The sequence below is a fragment of the Octopus bimaculoides genome, chromosome 5, assembly GCF_001194135.2.
Source record: "Octopus bimaculoides isolate UCB-OBI-ISO-001 chromosome 5, ASM119413v2, whole genome shotgun sequence".
Taxonomy (NCBI): Eukaryota; Metazoa; Mollusca; class Cephalopoda; order Octopoda; family Octopodidae; genus Octopus; species Octopus bimaculoides.
The window spans coordinates 2,830,732-2,836,382 of NC_068985.1; the positions used below are offsets into that span (position 1 = coordinate 2,830,732).

At 39.9% G+C, this 5,651-nt stretch overlaps 1 protein-coding gene across 1 annotated transcript in view; it reads right to left on the reverse strand.

The window, feature by feature from the left end:
• The window catches only part of LOC106867829 (serine/threonine-protein kinase greatwall), a 420,959-nt gene that overhangs the window by 249,174 nt on the left and 166,134 nt on the right, over positions 1-5,651 (reverse strand). The gene's annotated exons all lie outside the window — the stretch shown is intronic.

Below are 5,651 nucleotides of genomic sequence, written 5' to 3' on the forward strand. Positions count from 1 at the left end.
GGGGGGGGGGGGGGTGATGAAACAAAAAAGGAAACTTTGTTAGCATTTTGTAACCAGCAATAAATAGATGACAATCGCTTGTCTGCAAGAAAGAGTACATACAAAAAAGAAAAATAAATGTGATGAGCCTGGGATGTGGCATGGGACCAGTAAGGGGAGCAGGGACACTTGCGAGAGTGACTTCAGATAACCATGCCTGGATGGGGTAGCAATCAGCAAGATTTCATAGACAAACTCATACAACCTTTTTTCCATGATCAAAGCACAGTGGTTTCACATGGATGGTCGACTAAGCAACCAATCAGTGTCAAGCCACCATGTGATTCGATTACTCTCTTATACGCTTTTACTGGTTTCAGTCAATTGACTGTAGCCATGCTGGAGCACCGCCTTTAGCCAAGCAAATCGACCCCAGGACTTATTCTTTGGAAGCCTAGTACTTATTCTATTGGTCCTTTTGCTGAACCGCTAAGTTACGGGGATGTAAACACATCAGCATCAGTGGTCAAGCAATGTTGGGGGGACAAACACAGACACACAAACATATACACACATATACATATATATATATATATATATATATATATATATATATATATATATATATATATATATATATATATATATATATATATATACACGATGGGTTTCTTTCAGTTTCCGTCTACCAAATCCACTCACAAGGCCTTTGGTTGGCCTGAGGCTATAGTAGAAGACACTTGCCCAAGGTAGGACGCAGTGGGACTGAACCCAGAACCATGTGGTTAGAATTTTCCAATTGTGTCCTATATAAAGGCAGTTTTTGGTGGTAATCACAAAATCTTGAAGCAGCTGCACATCATCTGCATTCTCATCACAGTAGATGGCAGATAGTAAACAGGAATTTAAATTGCCATGAATATAGTGCAATTATTTTCCAGTTGTGTTGGGCCAGCCCCAGATTGCTATACCATTTTAATTTTGTCATAAATACCAAACAGTATGTTTCTCCCTCTATGTAATTATTACATACAAAAAGAAAATAAATAAATGTGATGAGTCTGGGATCTATTAAATTTCCCCTTACTAATGAACACAACACCCAGGTAAAAACTATTGTGTATAAATGCATAAAGAGAAAGGGAAAAAAAACCCTACTGTATCCCAGTGTAGTTCAAGTGGGAAAATGCCTGCAGGATGAATGGTCCACTGCAGGTTATGTCACAAAAGGTAAACAACACGGGGCAGTTGTTGTCATCTGCAACAGTGAGGCAAAGGGCAGAGCTGTGGCTGTTGCCATATTCTGAAATTCTCTCATGATCCCACTTTACTTGGGAAGATGATTGACCAAAATACAAGTCATCAGCATGCGACCCCACAGGGAGCAGGGCAGGGTGGTGGCAGTTGCAGAGGGTTGTAGAGAGGTGGTAGCACTCAAGTCCTATCTCCAAGAGAAGGAAGCAAGTATATCTTGGGAGTTCCATGTTTTGGTTACTCCTGAGAACTTAGGTGGCATCTTGGACAACTTCTAGTTCAGAAAATGTGAGCAAATGCAAGTGGCGACGCATTGTGTCCTTGAGCAAGACACTTTATTTTCATGTTGTTTCAGTCCACTCAGCTGGCAAAAATGAGTTGTACCTGTATTTCAAAGGGCCAGCCTTGTCACGCTCTGTGTCACACTGAATCTCTCTGAGAACTACGTTAGGGGTACACTTGTCTGTGGAGTGCTCGCCCACTTGCACGTTAATTTCTCAAGCAAGCTATTCCATTGATCACATCAGCTGGGACCCTTGTCATCATAACCAATGGAGTGCTCCTTTTGGTGGAGGTGTAATTGCCCGGTGGTTAGGGCAGCAGACTCGCAGTCAGAGGATCATGGTTTCAATTCCCAGACTGGGCATTGTGAGTGTTTATTGAGCGAAAACACCTAAAGCTCCAATGGCTCCAGCAGAGGGTGCTGGCGAACCCTGCTGTATTCTTTCACAACTTGCATGTTAATTTCATGAGCAAGCTGTTCCGTTGATAAGATCAACTGGAACCCTCGTCGCCGTAACCGACAGAGTGCTCCTTTAAATTATTACTATTAATATTTGTAAAAGAACAATAGAGTTAAAACTCTATGTGCAGTAAATAAAGCTTCTGTTAATTGTTTGTGAGTATTGTTAGTTACTTCTTCACACAGCCCAAGAAATACACTTTCATTCACCACCACTACTAGCACCACTACCACCACCATACCAAGCAACAATTGAATATAGATAAAAAAAAAAAAAAAGGAAATAATCAAACTGTAGCTTTTTACCGTTTTAGTATTTATTCTAGTGGTAGGAATGTGCAAATGACGTGCATGCACACACACGTGTATTTCTTACCTCTCAGAAAAGCCATTTGCAAAGTTTAGTGTGACATAGTTATGAGTACAGGTGTTTATGTGAGAGCTTTTGTACACTGAGCCAGTTCACTAAACCCCTGTATATTAAACCCCTGTATATTAATGCTATTTAATTGGCACCAGAAATGCCAACTCAACTTTCATAGAATCTAAATACAAAATTGAGGATTACAGAAGCTAATAGTGTAAAATATGCCATTAAATAATGCTCTAGTCTTGTAGTAGTAGTAGTAGTAGTAGTAGTAGTAGTAGTAGTATTCAGTTACGACAATATGCAGCATTTTGATGGTGGTGATAAGAATCCAATTCCAAACTGATCTACTGCCATTGTAGTTTTAACACATACAACAAAAATATTAAGCAACTCTAGTTAGCTGTGCTTGCGTTTGCAAGACTGAGAAAACGATTCTGTATATAGGCCAACGGGCAAGTTGCAGTTCAGGAAAACATACACATTTTGAGATGTGTCTGGTGAAGCATGAAGAGAAGGATGACCTGATGGTTAAAGTCAGTGGATGGCACAGTGAGAAAAATGAATGTTTTCACATCCCTTTGATGTAGGGGCTATATTGGAGAGAAAGATCTAGGCATGAATTCTTCTCTAGCAATGTATGCATGTGTTTTATCACTGCTAAGTATAGGGCATTTCTGAGCACTGCATACAGACACAGAGTTATATACACACATGTATACATAATTATTCAACTCTTACCAGCACACATACAAACACTCTGGCCTACAAATACAAGCACACACACACACACAAAACAAAAACATAGTGCTTAAACTCATTGACACTCAAATGTATATACATTTCTTTCTTTAGGTGCCCAGAATGTAGGACAAAGGTGATCATGTCCTATCACAATCCTCTGTTCCTTGTTTTCCGTAACAGTTCCACTTCCTGATGTTCAATGCCTCTCTTCTTCCAACCAATTCCTCAGACTTGAACATCCACATCATCCTTCTCCTTTCTCTGCTTCTTTTCCTTTCAATCTTTCCACTCATCTCTAAATTCTCCTTGAAGCAGCTTCCTATTTACCACAGCCCAGGTAATCATATATATCCATGTGAAATCTTTGCTATTCACACACACACACACACACACACACACACACACACACACACACACACACACACACACACTCATTATCTTCTACTAAGCACACTCAAACAGTCCTCATTTGCACTAATGAATCACAACATTAAGCACACCCACACTCAGTTCTATTAGTAAAGACAAACACCTTTCTGATAAATGTATCAAGTGGAAGCAAATTCAGTGAAGTTGTTGAAGTTGTAGAAAGAACTCAGTAGAGTTGTAACAACATGAATCCAAAGGAATTCAGATGTGAGACACTTTTTATCATGTGTGGCACGATTCTTGTACAATTGGTTAATCACATCAAATAAGTGTGGTAGAGAAACCCCAGAAGCAAGACAAGCTTAAACTTTCAGTGAAATCTCTAAGAAATATCGATGAAATTATGTATGAAAGTAAGGCACATACACATTCACAGGCATACTTCAAGTAGCAGTGCGTATTATAAGTGGTGGACATGACGACACCAGTCATTTGCTAACAACATGTCCACACTAAATAGCATTTCAAACATTTTTATACAAATACATTTTTAATGATGATGACAACAATGGCTACGGTTTCCTGGTTATTATCCAAGGTACAGCCCAAAATATTAAAAACTTAAGGCTTAAAGAAACTATCTTTGTTAATAAAGTAATTCTGTTAATTAGAAATACTCAGGAGCTAAGTTATGTTCATTGACTAATTTTCATCCAATTGATCGATGCAGAATGGTCCTAGCTTCTAGTTTTGTTTTCTGCATAAAGAATTCTTTTCCTGAAATTACAGAATGCAAAAGTGAGAGTGCAAACCATTGGGCTTGTTTTCATTCCTTTATTCTCAATTCACATTGCAGCAACTTTCTTGATAATTATTACTTTATCATTTCATAAGGCTTCATATGAACTAGAATATTCTAGTATATATAAATATACATACAGTGGAGTCATGTGGCTCAGTGGTTAAGGTGATGGATTCATGATCGTAAGATTGTGATTTCAATTCCTGGACCAGGTGATGCTTTGTGTTCTTGAGCAAAACACTTCATTTCACATTGTTCCAATCCACTGAGCTGGTACAAATGAGTAATCCTGTGACAGACCAGCATCCTATCCAGGTGGGGAAATTATACGCCATTGAAACCAGAAACCAGCCCTTATCAGTTTATATGACTTGGAAAGGAAAATTATATACTACATCATCATCATCATCATCGTTTAACGTCCGCTTTCCATGCTAGCATGGGTTGGACGATTTGACTGAGGACTGGTGAAACCGGATGGCAACACCAGGCTCCAATCTGATTTGGCAGAGTTTCTACAGCTGGATGCCCTTCCTAACGCCAACCAATCCGAGAGTGTAGTGCGTGCTTTTACGTGCCACCAGCATGAGGGCCAGTCAGGTGGTACTGGCAACGGCCATGCTCAAAATGGTGTTTTTTACGTGCCACCTGCACAGGAGCCAGTCCAGCGGCACTACACACATTCCTGTACCTCTCACCATCAATTTCTACAGTCACCTGTATCCCATCTGAACATCTCTCATTCTAATGAAACTTTCCCCTCCATCCACTCACCTAATCCAATCCTCTCTAACACTTCACCCACCCCACTCTACATTGAGGATACATTATCCACAACCATCCCCTTCACTCTCCATCTCTAGTTTTCTCTCCCCTTTCTTCATCTCTCTTCTACAACAAGATACCTCTCTATCCCTCAATTATTCTTTTAACTTCTCATCAACTGGCACAAAGCCACTTCCCTCAATACCACTCCCCAAGTTGAGGGGACTGTCTTGAAAGTTACTTGGTGACCCCACCAATGCTGGTGCCACATAAAAAGCACCCAGTAAAGTGGTTAGCATTAGGAAGGGCATCCATCCGTACAATCCAAGCCAAAACAGACAACAGAGTTTGGCACAGTGCTCTGGCTTGCCACCTCTTATCAAACTGACCAACCCATACCAGCATGGAAAATGGATGATGATGATGATGATGGTGTGTGTGTGTGTGTGTGTGTGTGTGTATGTGTGTGTGTAGGCTAATTTGTTGAAAAAAAGAAAAATCATGATACTTCCACATGAATTTATTCTTTCAAGCACAACATTTATCTTCTCTTCACAGACATTTGGCTTAAAATGCCCTGATAGAACATAGACAAACAGTTCTCAGCTAAGAGTTTCATCATAAACATC